The sequence below is a fragment of the Chaetodon trifascialis genome, chromosome 22, assembly GCF_039877785.1.
Source record: "Chaetodon trifascialis isolate fChaTrf1 chromosome 22, fChaTrf1.hap1, whole genome shotgun sequence".
NCBI lineage: Eukaryota > Metazoa > Chordata > Actinopteri > Chaetodontiformes > Chaetodontidae > Chaetodon > Chaetodon trifascialis.
In genome coordinates, this window is record NC_092077.1 from 19,618,920 (window position 1) to 19,636,025 (window position 17,106).

The 17,106-nt window shown below is 47.0% G+C and overlaps 1 protein-coding gene across 1 annotated transcript in view; it reads right to left on the minus strand.

Annotated features, from left to right (window-relative positions):
* LOC139350280 (thyrotropin-releasing hormone-degrading ectoenzyme-like) overlaps positions 1-17,106 on the minus strand; it is a 127,003-nt gene that overhangs the window by 62,551 nt on the left and 47,346 nt on the right. The window lies entirely within an intron of this gene.

Sequence of the window (17,106 nt, forward strand, 5' to 3'; positions counted from 1 at the left end):
TGTTCAGAAATATCTGCAAAATATTCAGTGACAACATGATTCATTTGTTTTCCAACCGAACCACGACCTGTCCCCACAACGCTCTGAGCCTCAGCACGAGGGACGCAGGACGTGGACTCAGGTGTCCTTCATCAGCGCTCATCCTCGCAGGACAACCAATCCATACACTTCACATCGATCTTGTCGTTTCCACAACAGGTATCAGAGTGAAGTAGTTCAGACTAGAGTTCAGATTTCGGGGCATTAAAGCCAAATCAGGATCTTTTCTTTTGGTTTTACCCAAAAACAACCGAGTATGTATATTTACTATATGGACACTTTCTAGAAAAGACTGTTTTTCCACACATTGACTGTTGAGGTTCAGTCTGTCAGCAGTGATAAAGACGCGTTGACCACCACCAAAAACAGCCAGAGCTGAGCTGGTGGAGACCAAAGCGGAGCTGAAAACTGGAGGCAAAGTGCAAAGGTTGAGTTGTTTGAAGTGAAAAGGGAAAATGAAAATAGGAGGAGCAGGAAATGGGTTTGTGTTCAGAGAAGAAACCGAGGAGGAGGAGGAGAAGGAGGAGGTGAAGAGGTGGAAAGAAGCTTCGTCACCATCACAAAACAGCAGCAGGATGAATGAAGTCGCTGCGTCTCTGCAGTCAGTGAGTGAAGGCGAGTTCAGGTCCTCATGTGCATTTAAAATCAGGTTCTTTGGCGTTTCAGCGGCACTGATCCTCCACAGAAAACAGTTTGTTTACTGAGAGCTGGAGTCAGAAAACAGACAGACAGCCTTCACTCGATGACGGCCAGAGGACAAACCTTTGGTTTGGACCACCTGACCTTCACTTTCGCCCCAAACTCGACATTTTCAGCTGCACTGCTGCTCAGACTGTGTGATTAACCTGTAATTTGTTCTGTAGAAGACTTTACGGCATCTTTACGACATGAAACACATTCTGTCAGCTTTTTGTTAGAGGAGACAAAAAAACGCTGATTTTCTCACTAAATTGTGACAATAATGTGAAAATTCACCATCCAGTTTGTTTCTCTGGAAAACCCTCCAGGCGACACTTTCACTCAGTTTGTGCATTTTGTTTCGTGAGCCTCCGTCAGCCTGACGCCGTCAATCATCACAGCGCCGCGTGACATCACGGCGCTGTGACGGCTGTCAATCATCACACGATCTGTGGGTTAGTGCTGCTGCTGCAGTGACGGGTGGTACGGGAGGTGCCACACACACACACACACACACACACACACACACACACACACACACACACACACACACACACACACACACACACACACACACTGCACACAGTGTCTGAGCAACTTCTTCTCTCATTTCTTGATCCATCCATCCTCCCTCTGCAATCACAGATAGGCTGGCAAACTGCTCACTGTGTGTGTGTGTGTGTGTGTGTGTGTGTGTGTGTGTGTGTGTGTGTGTGTGTGTGTGTGTGTGTGTGTGTGTGTGTGAGTTAAGGGATGCCTGAGGAAATACATTCAAAGCTCGCAGTTAAAGACAAACACATCTGTCACAGTTTCACTTCCTGACATGAACAGTTACGAGCTGCCGTCAAACGCTGACGCTGCCAAATCAATAGCTGATCAATCAATAGCTGATCAATGACAATTCAGACAATTCATTAATACTTTGGGTCATTGATCAGGTGGCCAACAGTCTACAGACTAGCTGCTCTGTGAGGCTGAGGCACAGCAGAGCCCTGAGCTCCATCAGCTCCGTCACCTCCATCAGCTCCGTCACCTCCATCAGCTCCATCAGCTCCATCAGCTCCGTCAGCTCCATCAGCTCCGTCACCTCCATCAGCTCCGTCACCTCCATCAGCTCCATCAGCTCCATCTTCCTGTCTAAAAGCTGGACTCTGCAGCAGCCGTCAGTCACTTCTGTCTGGAAGTTAATCGGATTCGAACACACGCCTCGATGCAACTCCTCCGACCGCCGGGCGGCCTCTTTTACCCAGCATGCATCTCTCCTGCAGGGTGCAGGCAGTGGCTGTGCTAAACGCTTTGAGGCGTGCAGAGTCTGAGCTGCCTGAAGGCTGAACTGTTCTATTTCAGTTCAGAGACGTTACAGAAGTACTGCGTAGCAGTAAATGTACACGTGCCTGAAGCCTCAGTGTGTAACCGCCCGCTATCTGGATCCATCCTGAGTGTAAGCAAAGAGGATTTCAGACAAACAAAAGAATGACAGCGCAGTACAAATACTACAGTTTTACTGCATCACATCAGCAACGATACCTGTTCAGTATCTTAACACTGAACTTCACTTTATACCTCAAATGCTGCATTTAGAGGAAGTACCTCACACATACACTTCCTGTCACTTTCACAGTAAAAGCCACCCCCATATGAATGCTTTTAATGTGAAACAGCAGCATTCATAAATGTTGGTTAGCATCAGTGACTTAATCCAGCTGTGAAACATCTGTAGCACCGTGTACAGGAAACAGTGTGGCGGACTCCGCCACGAACCATGAAAACCATGACATCAGGAGGAAGTTCATGAATGTCAATGAAAATAAAATCTGAACTTTCATAACTGCAGCACATTCTGCTTCACACAAGAGACGAGTTTTACCAGCTGACTGTTCCAGTTTACTACTGGGGGGGGCAGAGAGAGAGACAGACAGAGACAAAGACACAGAGAGAGAGAGGGACAGAGAGAGAGGGACAGAGGGACAGGCAGAGGGACAGACAGTGTATTGTTGCCTGCAGACATTAAATCAGCTGCTGACAGAAAACTGTCCCAGTTTTCCAGCCACTGAAGAAGAAATGCAACAAACAAAGACAGAAAGTCCCCCCCCCCGCACACACATGCACACAGAAACACAAACACGCACACAAACACACACGTCTGTGTGCAGATGTCTTTGTTCCAATTATGATTTCTTCACCGTCTTCACTCTCTAATATATATATATATATATATATATATAGAGAGAGAGAGAGAGAGAGAGAGAGAGAGAGAGAGAGAGAGAGAGAGAGAGTATACTCCCTCTCCCTCTCTCACTATAGCCAGTATACTGGCTCTACCTCGCTCGCCCAGTGTGTCCACATGAGCTCTTTAAACAAAGTGAACGCTGATCGGTTCCTCCATCGACGCCTCGTGCTGCAGTCAACGTGTGAAATAAACCGGGAGTTGTGTCATTTCAGACTTCAGTGCATCAGACACAGCAGGACATAAAGACGTGGCCCCCTGCAGTTTGTCTTCACCCGCAGGACGTCATGAGGCTGAAGCTCATTTAAGAGCGAGTCACGCTGAAAATTCAGCTCCTGAGCCGAGGTTTGCACAACCAACGACAAGCAGCAGGAAAGAAAAGGACCTTTAATTCACACGTTCACAACGAACTGATGCCGGACTGAAGCACAGAGGACCAGGTCTGGACTGAAGCACAGAGGACCAGGTCTGGACTGAAGCGGAGAGGACCAGGTCTGGACTGAAGCACAGAGGACCAGGTCTGGACTGAAGCGGAGAGGACCAGGTCTGGACTGAAGCGGAGAGGACCAGGTCTGGACTGAAGCAGAGAGGACCAGGTCTGGACTGAAGCAGAGAGGACCAGGTCTGGACTGAAGCAGAGAGGACCAGGACCGGAGGACTGGGACCAGCCTCAGCAGCCCAGTGCAGACCTCATCCATCACATCAGTTTTCAATGAGCTGCTCACACTGTTCAAACCTGATCCATCATCCAGCCAGCAGAGACCGTCCACGTCCACGTCCACGTCCACGTCCACGTCCACGTCCACGTCCACGTCCACGTCCACGTCCACGTCCACGTCCACGTCCAAGCCTTCAGCCATTTCACTGGTTTACAGCTTGTTTTCAGAGCAGCCAATCAGCCTGAACACACGTTTACCAGACACAACTGGTTTGGCTTCAGTCCAGTGAGAGAAACGCCATCAAACAGGGAACATGGTGGCACGAGTCAGTCACATGACTCAGTACAGAGACATCACAGAGGCAGCTAGCTTGCTAACTCTGGTTAACTAGCATTAGCTTCTGTCTGCAAACCGCTCATCTTGTTTTTTAGTTAAATAATTCAGTTAAATGAAAGCAACAGTTTTTCCTTTTATCTTTTTTCTATCGTTGATTTTTACTTTGTATCTTTTTTGTCTTCTTTTGTTCTGCTTGTTCTGTTTTCTGCTGCTGTAACAGTTGAATTTCTGCAGCGTAGGATAAATAAAGTGTTATGTTATCTTAAAAGCTTCCTGCAGAGCGTGCTATTGGTCGATGGCACAAATTCACATTGAAGTTGAGCTCGACGGTTGGTGTACGACTTTGCCGCCGCGGGCGACTTTTCGCAGTGATTTCATTGAAATAAATTGATTTTGCTCAAAACTGTCCCACATGTTTAAAAAGGTTTGCTGCTGAGCAGAACGCTAAACGCGCAGCGCTCAGCTCTAATTGGTTAAAACTCATTAGAGAGCACACAGTGCAGCACGTCTGATTAACCGCGGCCACGATGACGCTAACTGGCAGCTCGATTAATGCATCATGAAATAAATGAGTTACCGTGGAAACAGAATTCCAGAGCTGCGACAAGCTTCATCCGCAGCCAACGTCCAATCACATGCCAGCCTCTGCTCGCAGGCTCAATGTGATTGGCTGACAGCTCATTATACACTTGACTGAGGCTCAGACAGCAGAACTGATTGGCTGTCTAAGAGGGATGAAAGCGCGATTGGTTTAACTTAAGGGGGAAATGCAAATAAGGCCGTTCGGTTTAAGGTGGAATATGCAAATGAGACATTCTGCTCAATACACATTTAGATTAAAATGAAATGAATGGTTTCATTTTACCGCAGAACGAACCTGCAAGGGCTTCACACACACACACACACACACACACACACACACACACACACACACACACACACACACACACACACACACACACACACACACACACACACACACACACACACACACACACACACACACACACACACACTCACACTCTGATGTGGCTCCTGTGGTGTTTCACCTGCATCTTTTCTTCCTCTTGTTGTTTTTGTCACAGGTGGAAAATAACTACATGCATCTGCTGATGTGGCTTTAAGGCTGAAAGGCAGAGTCCAGGTGGAAAACGCACCTGAGAGACCCTCAGCAGAGACCCTCACCTCAGGTTAAACAGGAACTCTGTAACAGAGATACTCGATGTGTAAAGGTAACTTTACGAGCCAGGTGAGGTCCTCCTCATCCTGTTAGAGCAGCTGTAAAACGTCTCTCTGGAGGAGCTTCATCAAGCCATCAGATAACCCTGATGATGTCACAGTGATGTCATCAGTCTCATCACAAACCTTTTGCACTGCTGATATTCATGCTGACACACTCACATCATTACATCTGTGCAGTGTTTATTGTTCAGCAGCATTTTTAATAACGTACACAAACACAGTCGACTTAATTTTTATTGTCTTTTGATCTTTCTATGTCTCTCTTTTATTCTTTGCTGGCTGTAACTTAAATTTCCCCAGTGTGGGATTGAGAAAGTTTTATCTTATCTTATCTTATCTTAGGGTTACCTCAGTTTGGACTGAAAAAAACATTTCTAAGAGAAAGTCATAGGTGGGTAGAAAATTGTTAAAAAGAAGCCAAAAAACTGGTCCTGTCAGTTACACTCAAGTGACGTCACCGTCATCAGATTCTGAGTTGCTTGTTGAATCCTGATCGAAAGCTGCGTTCATGTCGCATAGCGCTGACAAAATAAGCTTTAAGGCTTTTAAAGTCAAGTGTTACAGAGCAGACCATCAGACTGCCTGTGATGAACCCACTCAGACTTCTTTACACTCAAATCATCATCATCATCATCATCATCACAATAAGCACGTGGAGTCACAGGCAGCGCTCCTCTGTCCTGTATCGGCCCCTCGTGGCTCCCTGAGCCTTTACAGGCCTTCTGGGTGCTTTGTGCATTAATTACTGCGTGAACTGATGGTGACTCGTCGTTAACAGCGAGTCACGCTCAGCTCACGCTCTGAGGAGCTGAAAGGTGTCAGCAGTGATACTCTAACGAACTGCAGCTCCTCAGGTGTCAGCGGCTCCTCAGGTGAACAGAGCTGATTGGCAGGTTCGAGGTCCACACCGGACTGGCGGGTGCATTGTGAGGTACAATAACTCGTCATTTAGCAGCCCTTCACGGCTACCTGAGGGCAGGTGGAGGCACCCGCTCAGCCAATCGCTGCACTGCTGCTGGGACCCGTCACCTTCTCATTCTGTGTGATAACACAGAGGCGCCTCGGGAGGGTTTACGGAGTCAGCGATTCCAACATGGCAGCATTCCCCCGCAGTGTTTGACAAACATCTTGGCAGTAATTGGCTGCATTAGGCCACACAGCAGCGTAATACGATCTGGATTGAGGCTGCGGTGGCGGCTTTCATGTGCGTCTCCTCTGTTCTGCTGCTGATCCCAATGAATCATGGCTGAATCATGAAGAACACGCTGCTGCTGCTGGATGATGCTTCAGCATCACAACAACAGACTCACAGATCAATGAGCGGCTGTTTGCTGGCTGTCTTCATGTGTATGTGTGTGTGTGTGTGTGTGTGTGTGTGTGTGTGCCAGCAGTTAGCAGGCAGGCAGAATAACGCAGCTGATAATGAATCCGTGTGGACAGATCTCAGATCAGATGTGTCCTTTGAGACTGAAATCTGAATTTCTTCTGCTTGTGTTCAAAACAAATGATGAGGCGTCCTGACGTGAGACGAGACGACCCGGTCTCCTAAAAATATGCTCACTTGTTTTGCCAAGGATGTTGGATTACTTTCACTGACAACTCTCCAAGAAGTGTGATTCACGTCCACGTTGGACGAGTCCTCGTCTCACAACTTCACATCCTGTGCCACCGCGAAACACGCTGTTCCCGTCACGAGGCCAGGTGGAAAACACGGCGGCAGAGTCCAACTCTCAGGCAGGAGACGGAGGAATGTGTCCCGCCTGTTCGTGAAGCGCAGCCATGATGTCGTCCCACCTGTGACCAGGTGCTGCAGCTGCAGGCCAACAGCCTGTTTTTGTTTGTCAAAGTCGAAATGGACTGACTCCATTTTCACAAAACCACCATCTTCCCCAAACCCAAAGCGCTTTGAACAGAGCGGACAAGACAAAACGACGATGGTGGAAAGGACGGCGGCGGATCACCTGGTCGACCTACGTCCAATCCCTGCCTGACCTCAGCGACTCTGCCCTCCACCAGGCCCCGACGGATGGATGCAAAGGTGGATCAAAGAGCCTGTTTCAGAAAACAACCTTGACTCAAACAGTCTGATCTTTGTTTTAGGAATAAAACTGAACTCCTGCAGCGACGACTTCGACTCCTGGATAAAAACAGCTGATCACGGCTGAACCCTCCAACTCTCTGGAAATCAGCAAACCTCCTTTTAGAAACCCGAGAACCTGCAGAGCGTTAATTACAGCAGCTGTGACTGACAGCTAAGCACATCAGAGCGGTAACGAGCTCGGTAAACTGGATGAACCGTCCTCAGCGTGACGAGGTCTTCACGGCAGATCGCTGATCAACGCGCCATCTTTCAGAAGAGACGCTGAACGCAGCGCTCACACTTCAAACATGAAACCCAGCAGTGTTACGTTACGTGTGTTACATGAGTGAAGTCGTGTGAAATGTGTGTGTTGATCGGTGAGTGTATGAAGTGAAGCTTTGAGCTGATTTAACTGGACTGAAAAAGAACATTTTCTGTAATAAAACAGGAAACTGAGCCTGATCCTTGTTGTTTCTAATCTTTGAGTTGGATGAAAACTAAAGGATCTCTGAGGCGTTTTTGTGCGCTGTCGTGTTTCACTTTGTGTGCTGGACCCCGGGGTCTGCCTCCACCACCTCCACCTCAGATAAAGCCACATTTCCACGTTAGCGCTCCTGTTTTCACCGTCATTTTGTCTCTGTGTCCTCGCTCTCTCTCTGCAGTCGAGCTCCACTTGTCCACCAATTATCTTTAGCTCGTTCAGATAAGAGCTGCTCCATATTCAACAGACGCAAGAAGAGAGACGAGAGACGAGACTGTGAATGTTAAAACGCCTTCGCAGCCGCCGGGCGACCACGCCGACAACAAACAGCTCAGCAACCGCTGCTGCAGGCTGAAATGTTCATTACACCCCATAATATGAAAGCGCTGGACGGAATAAACAACGCGCTGATGGCCTGGTTATTCTTAGAAAATGTAAAGTGGAGGAGGTCCAAAGAGTTCAACTCCAGACGAGGAAGAAAGAGCTCAAAGCATTTCATGAAAGTCGTCCATCGGCCCTGCAGCTCCACATGGACAAAAGTATGTGGACGCTCTTTTTTTGCTCATATTGAGTCAGTTAGTCTATAAAATATCAGAAATATTCATGTATTTGGCATTTCTGACGTTTGGTCTCTGCTATCAGTCAAACTCCAACACTCTGAATCCTACATCTCCCACAATGCAACAGGGAAGTGTCTTTCCATGAGAGCCTCTGCCAACGCAGGCTTATTATGATTCCAGTCACACACTGATAAAGCTGCAATAAGCAAATTGTGGCTGATTTATTGATCCAACTCAACTTTTCAAACCCTGAATGTTGTTCAATAACAGTCTGAATTATTACTGAAAAGTTTGGGAACGTTTGGAATCCTTATTGATTAAGTGACTTAAAACTTCTTTTGCCACATAAACTGTGTTTTATTGACTTTTCTGTCGATCTCATCAATGAATCAACTCATTACTTAAGAAGCTGGACCACGATCAACGATCCCCGACTCAAACACGATGATTGATTAGTGATCTGATCAGAGCAGCACGACCTGTGACCCTGCTCTCGTCTCACCTGTCTGATTTTCTACAGCAGCTTTGAACTGAACGATCGCGCCAGAGGACTGTTTGAGCTCGTTAGCATCAGAGCGTCAAGCCTGAAACAAGGACGTCCTGTGACCAACACACACACACACACGCACGCACACAAATGCACAAACACACACACATGCACGAACACACACGTACGATGATGCTAGCTGAGGTGATGTGAAGATGGTGAGCTGTCAGGCCTGATACACACTGTGTTAGTGGAAAATCTGTGTGTGTGTGTGTGTGTGTGTGTGTGTGTGTGTGTGTGTGTGTGTGTGTGTGTAGAGGAGACTCAGAGGACAGTGACCATCTGATCGCCCGGGGCCGGCTGATTGGCTTGGCTTGCTGCCAGCCCGGCCAATCAGAGGTCTTGATTTCCCCGCAGTGACAAAGCTGAAAAACATTTCAGAGGTGACCTTTGACCCCGAGGATCATAACACACCTGGAAAAGCTTCATTTGATCTCACAAACGACCCCATCAGTCTCATTAGCCGCCCGCTCTGTTCAGTGTTATTTTTAGAAGTTCTGCTGCAGGTCGTGACGCCGCACTGACTTCCTGTTAGTCTGTACTGGTTTCTGATTGGACGAGGGGAGACGTAGCTGCTGTTCAGTCATGACTTCCTGTCTCTACGTGTCTTTGGAGACATCATCATCAAAGCCCCTTTATTCTAAGAAATAACCCTCCCAAAGTCACGGCTTCCAGACAACACAGACAGATATTTAAAGATGTGTGATGAAGAGGAGCTGGCGCAGAGACACCAGCTGAATCTCATTGTACACATTTCTGATGAAGACGCTTCAGGTCGTCTGTGATGGCTCACACTGATCTGTGATTTAAGCTGCTGACTCAAGCTGGATTTGAAATTCAACGTGCTTTTTATGCAACAGTGCAGTACAACATATGACACCAGTAGCTTTTCTCTGCATCCTGAACGCTTCTTCATCTTGATCCTTCTGCTTTTTTCATCTTTGTAATACTTGCTGGCTGTAACAACTTACGTGTCTCAAAGAGCAGAGGACATAGATGTCAACGTAAATGCTAAGTGAAGAGCCCGCCTGAGGGTCAGCCGCTGTTTTTAACATGTCTTCATCTCAGCGTGTCACCTCCTGAATCTGAACCTGTTCCACTCGGATGCCGGCAAGCCGGCAAAGAGAAGGAAGGCGCCTCAGGTGTGTGTTTCACCTGCGGGCACTGAGCTGTGATTGGAGGGGAATGGGAGGGATGTCAGAAGGTGAAGACAAATTTTAAACACATTTCAAGAAAATGTGGAAAAGAAGATAAACAGCTGATGGCGATTTTTCTCCAGTCAGGGACCATTAAACCACCACAGAAGAAGAGGGAACAACGAGACGCCGCCGTTAAAAGAGCTGCAGTGAAACCTCAAACGAACCAAAGCAAGGTGGAAACATGTTAGCTTCACGTTAGCTTCAGGTTAGCCTCATGATAACTTCAGCTTAGCCTCATATTAGCTTAATGTTAGCCTCAAGTTAGCTTAACGTTAGCATCACGTTAGCCTCATGTTAGCTTCACATCAGCCTCATGAGTCAGTGTGAGGAAGGCCTTGTTCTCCTCTTCGCTGCACACACATCAGATTCAGGTTTTAAAGTGGAGGCTCGAGTCAGTTTCCTTTGAACTTGTTGTATTTTCTCTTCATAAAGACGATTATATGACGAGTAAAAACGTCACTCTTTCAACTTTTCTCCAACCTTTCTGCGTTTCCCGTTGATTTTTTTTACAGATGCAGATGAACATTAAAAGAGGTGGATGGACACGCAGCGTCTGTGGAGACATTACTGCTGTCTGTGAGGGTCTTTCACTCTTTAAATGGTGGTTAAATAATAAGATATCAACGCTGACAACTAGTCTGAGACAGGAGGTAAACTAAGGGCACCCCAGGCAGCAATCTGAGCTAACTATCATCTTTAGCGCTGTCTGTGGGCACAGAGCAGATGACTCAACGAGGAGCTGATGTTGCCTGACTCCCATTATCGCTGGTGGACAGCTGTCATACAATTTGCTGCTCTCACGTAACAGTAAAATTAGCCACTCCATTATTTCCCCAGTGTGGTTGCCATGGTCACGCTGAGACAGAAAAGATGGAAATTTGTTGAAGTGGGACGACGCCGGCGGCTCTTTGTCCTCATCGCGGCAGCAGAGGTTTGTCCACAGTCACGTCCACCTGACGGCCAAGACGACGTCTCAGCATCCAGCAGATGGGCCTTTACATAACTTCTTTACGGTTTTCATTCTTATTCTCCATCTGCTCGTCTCCTTCGCTGCCTGCCATCTTCTCCTCTCTCTGCTCCGTCTGTTCATTTCTCTTTACATTTTGTCACACAAATCACTCTTTCTCTGCGCCATCTGCTTCTCTGTTTCTGTTTCCTCCATCGGCCGCCTGCGCCGGCCTGATGCAGCATCAGCCTTTGTGTGCTGGAGCATCGTGTTGACCCTCCGTACACTCTGAGCGGCGGCAGCGGTCTGAGCGCGCTCCAGATCTTCGAGGTTTGTGACCCGCCATCACGGCGGATCCAAGGACGCGACCGGCAGCACAAAGCGAACGCTGCGAGTCTTTCAGGCTCCGGCAGAACTGACGACACGTCCTCAGAACTGTGACTCAGAGCTGAGAGAGACGATTATGAGCTTTGCTTTCACTGAAGTTTGCCCTTTCACAGGTTCCACCGAGCTTTGAAGCCGCTCTGCTGAGCTCCAGGAGGCTCCAGGAGGAAAGCGAAAACCATTATTGTTCCCTAATTGCACCAAAACCCAGAACATGAAGGCCGACAACCGGCCATCATCACTGGAGCCAACAGCAGAGTGGGCTCAAACCGGGCTGAAGGGGGCGCTGCAGAGCTCCTGTCCGGGTACATTCACTCAAATACTCTATTTGCAGTTTTGAGGAACTTGTACTTCAGTTCTTGAGTTCTTCTAGTCCAGAGGGATCATCCAGACCTACATTATGAGGTGTTACTATAATGAACTTATAAACAGTATTTAAAATCAGCTCCATCTTCACAGCTGTGACATCACAGTGACGGCCATGTTAACAAATCATAACCCAGTAATGTCAAATAAAACATGAATATTACTCTGAAACGGGCCATTCTGCATAAGCACCACTTTTACTTTTGGCTCTCTCAGTAAATTCTGCTGCTCATTCTTCTGAACTTTAACTTAGTAAAATTTTAATGCCTGATTTACTGGTAATAGAGTATTTATACACTCTGGTATCACGGAGGTAAAAACTCACAGGACGCCTTTTACTGCAGATTATAAAGCCTCGTGAAATTCCAGGATTCTGGGCTATAAATCGAGTGGATCTGCCGCCGCCTGTCCTGCTCCAGGTCAACGTCTGAACATCTACAGAGGCAGCAGGACTGAAGCAGAAGCCTGGCAGGAATCATGAGGGCTGCAGCCGCATCAAGTACTCCCAGGCGGACTCCTGTCCCTGCCCTCCAGCCTCCTCTTTGACCACAGCGTCACTGTCTCTGCCGAACATCCCCAGAAAGCACTGGTGCACACTGGTTTCCACTCAGCCGGTCACCGCTCATCTGGTCCTTTTCCTCAGCAATGAGAGCAGCTCGTGTGAGACGGCGTCCCGTCACTTGGTATTTTTGCCATTTCCCGGGCTGAGAGCTGTGAAGTGATTTACAGTCAGAGTCACAGGTCACATGATGCCCACTGGTCCAAAGATTTATCCCCACATCCAGTTCTGATAACATGAAGCAGAAAGAACAAAACCGCCATCGAGAACTACGACACAAGAACTACTACAATCTCAGAAAACACCTGAGAAGTGCGACTCGAAACCAGCACAACACGAACGGCCCTTCGAGTGATGACGCTGATGAGTGAGCGAAGCTGAGCTGGCAGCTGATGATGCAGCAGGCTGCTGTGGTTACAGGTACAAAGAGGTTAAACAGGTGGAAAAGATGCCTCCAGGTAAGGTTTCATACAAACTGACTCTCATGTCAGCCAGTCACAGCGTGAGGCGACCAGCATGACAATAATCCAATTTAGAAAGAGGCCGACAGACAGACAGACAGGCAGACAGACAGACAGGCAGGCAGGCAGGCAGGCAGGCAGGCAGGCAGGCAGACAGGCAGGCAGGCAGGCAGGCAGGCAGACAGACAGACAGGCAGGCAGGCAGGCAGGCAGGCAGGCAGGCAGGCAGACAGGCAGGCAGGCAGGCAGGCAGGCAGGCAGACAGGCAGGCAGGCAGGCAGGCAGGCAGACAGGCAGGCAGGCAGGCAGGCAGGCAGGCAGGCAGGCAGGCAGGCAGGCAGACAGACAGACAGACAGACAGACAGACAGACAGACAGAACAGTAGATGATCTATGGCTCCTTACATTCTAATGAAGTCTATGCAAACAGCCTCTGTGGTAATAAATTATCTACTTCAAACAAAAACACTGCAGAGAAACAGAAAGAGCTAATACAGGAGATTAATTATCCTGGTTCATAGGATTACACACACACACACACACACACACACACACACACACACACACACACACACACACACACACACACACACACACACACACACACACACACACACACACACACACACACACACACACACACACACACACACACACACACACACACACACACACACACACACACACACACAGTAATTAAACCCTTTCCAAAATGCAATTTGGCTTGGTTGTGGTTTTTATTTAACTCTGTCGTCTCTGCGCTCGTTTCATTTCCTCTGGATACAAAGAAAAGTCCAGAGCGACGCGTCGGCCCGTTAATCATCTGCACTGAAGCGGGACGGCCGCTCTGGGTTCAGGATCGCCCCCAAAACACACCTGAAAGTAATATTTGGTGAAGTTTGGAAGGGGTGAGGACGAGCGCTAATTAATTAAGCATCATTTGGATGAATAATGACGTTTCTATTCCTGCAGAGGTTGAAATGAAGCTCCGGCTCACGTTCACACCGAGGCGCCGGAGTCACTGTTAACGCAGTTTGATGCTTTCTCTCTGATATTGTGAGGCAGGTGTGTGTTCAGACTGTAAATAGCTTCTATCTGTAATGAATAAGAGACACATTTGGTTCCAGTGGTGTTTCTGTGGGGGGGGGTTGCTTGATTTTGGCAGCTGCAGGTTACAGCTGCATGCATCTGGCAGCTCATGCACTACAGTGATATATCTTAAATGTGTACGCATTAAGAGTCCTAGTTTCAGATCAAAAATCAAAAATTCAGAACTTCCATTAGAAAACTGCCTTTTTAAGCCGACTGAAGCTACAACACTACAGATTCATCACTGCTGCACCTGATGTCATGAAGTAGTGTGGGATCATGGGAGTTGTTGTCTTCATTGTTAACCCACCAGCATTAATCATGAAAAGCTAAATGTTTCTGAACAAAGTCACAGATTATCATTTTATTCATGTTGTTTCTTCCTTCCTCTCTCTGATTTATCATCTGCTGTTTCCTGCGTTGATGTTTGCAGGCGACTGACTGAAACGTACCTCTGCCTTGAATAAAATACTGATTTCTCTGGAACATTTGGAATAATTTGAGGTACAAAACTGAACAAAATATATAGCCGGTCTGGTCATTCTTAGACATTTTAATGCAGAAATATCACAGATTATGCCTTCAACACGTTCATGAGGAGAAGTAGAACATTATCTCATTAAATGAAATGTTTAGGTTTTATTTTCTAATTAGAAAGTTTCCATAAAAATCTGCCATTTTAACCCCGTTCAGCTGACAAGTTGGACTCCAAATAAACGCAAAGTGCTGAACAGTTAGAATATTAATTATGATTTAACACCTCTCGACACCAAGCAAATGCTTAAGCACCATATGTTTTATTTTCTAATGAAAAACTCAAAACTATTTGACGCCTACGCAGAGCAAAAAACCTGCCTGCACTATATAAAACATCATTACTGCTGCACGGTTTCATGATTTCCTGCTTAGATTTTTAATACGCTGACACAGCGAGGAAGAACTCTGTCTGCATTAAACGTGTTGAAAATCTGTCATCTGAATCCTTGAGATGCGTGCAGCTAACACGATGTCCTCGTTAGATAGTTAAATAATAAATCATCTTGTTAGATTGAATGTTGTCAGGAGTCTCATTTTCTAATTAAATATCTTATTCAGAACTTCCATTGAAAATCGGCCGTTTGTGTCCTTCAGAGTGGCACTGACATCCAGGTTGGACCACGATGTCATCAACGCTTTTCGATAATAAGTTCAAGTGTGATTTAAAACATTTATAAAATTATATATCGTCCTGTTTAATTACATGTTTAAGTCCTATTTTCTAATGAGAAAATTTAATTCAGAACTTCCATTGAAAACCTGCCGCTTTAACCTTGAGTGCCGTCAACATCCAACGACGGCTGCAGATTAATCCACATTATTAGGATTTAACAGACTTATGAAATTAAGAAGAGTTTTATCTTGTTAAATTAAATTAATGCATCTCAACCGTGAGTCTCCCCCTCCGATCAGAAACCTCGTGCAGATCTGAAAATCTGCCACATGCTTCAGCCACACCGGACCGCAGAAAGATGTCGTCGCTGCTGCACAATTACAAGATTAACGCTGATTTAACCCACTTCTAAAGTTAATCCTGCTTTGTCCGAGCAGCCTTCGGGCTGACGGTGGGGCTCATTATGAGGATGTCGGCGCTGGGCTGAAGTGCTGTCCTGTGCTGTGTTTGTGGCTCCAGGCTGAACCAGTTCTGTCTTAATAACAGAAATCAGAACATGTTAACTGCGGTTAACCACCGAAACTCAGACACCAGCCTGGAGACAAAGGAGACGTCCGTTATTATCATTTGTCTTTAAAGAACTCTATTAGTTTTTATTTAGAGGAATTAAATGTGGTCTCAGACCTTCAGCGCTGCACTGACTGTTTCTGCAACAGCTGATGGGATTTTTATAGTAAGTGGTGGTTAGCATGAGATGAAGATGATGATGATGATGATGATGATGATGATGATGATGATGTAATTCCTGTGCTTTATCTGCAGCTACCCACACACCTCTCTGTCAGCACAGAACATTTCCAGCAGGACCAAATGGAAGGAAGAATGAAGTGAAGCTGCTCTGATTATGTAATTTTACGAGGAGACACTCGAAGCCTGAACTGGACTGCTGCTCTTCTGCAGCTCCACCAGTTTCCTGGTTTCCTGTACAGGTTTTACATGTGACGGCTCACTTCTTCTTCTTCTGCTAAATGAAAGTGGTCGAGCCGTGAGGCGATCAGGACGGCGACTGAAGTTTGACGCATTGACGCCAAACAAGACAACAAAGAGCCCAATGGTTTTTGAATGTTCGCTGTGGATGGGGGGGTGGGGCGGGGGGGTGTACGCAGCTTTAAAAACAGCGTATTTACAGCATTTACATCCTTCAACATTCAAACAGATTCACACACTCGTTACTTCAGTCTGCAGATCACACATGCAGGCACTCGTCTACAAATGTATGGATTTATTCCTGATTATGGAAATATATTTTCAGCCGGACAACATTTTTCCTGACTGCTCTGTCGTTAATTAAACACACACACACACACACACACACACACACACACACACACACACACACACACACACTCAGCTGTCTTCCTTTACAGACAGAACAATGAGTTTATCCCCTGACGAAGAGATCTGATGGACACACACGGGGACGGAGAGGACGTATGTGTGTGTTTCTGAACAGACGCTGATGAAGAATAAAGGAAACAGAAAGAGGACAGATGGATCCAGACTGAGCCAGGATCACCACTGAAACCAGCAAAACCAGTAAAAACTGATGGGAAACCAAACCGCCAACCTTCTGGTCAAAAACCTCCGAACAAAAAATCCCCCCCCCCGGCCTTCGTCCTTATCCTGAGATCATTAAGTTTTCATGAATTAACCCCCCCACCACTACCGCTCTGTGCTCCTTCCTGAACCAGGACACGTATCCAGGACACGCTAAGGCCACGGCGTCACCACGGAAACTACAACGCCTCTGACATGTCCTAATTTGGTCGTGGACACATGTCCTCATTTGTCCGTTTAGCCGTGAAGGCGGACAGTTAACAACCAACCACACGGCGACACATTGGCACAGCGGCGAGCGGCAGTGAAGGGTTTGAGCCATTTGTGGTTTGGTTTGCGTCTCCGGTGCGTGTTTGACTTGCTAACACGCAGCCTCTGATGAGGAGGTCAGACAGACGAAGCTCGCCGTCTCCAGAGTCAGCAGGCCTCATTAAACTGTCATGTTAATCTAACGAGACGAGGCGAAAGGCTCGAGCTGCAGACTGAG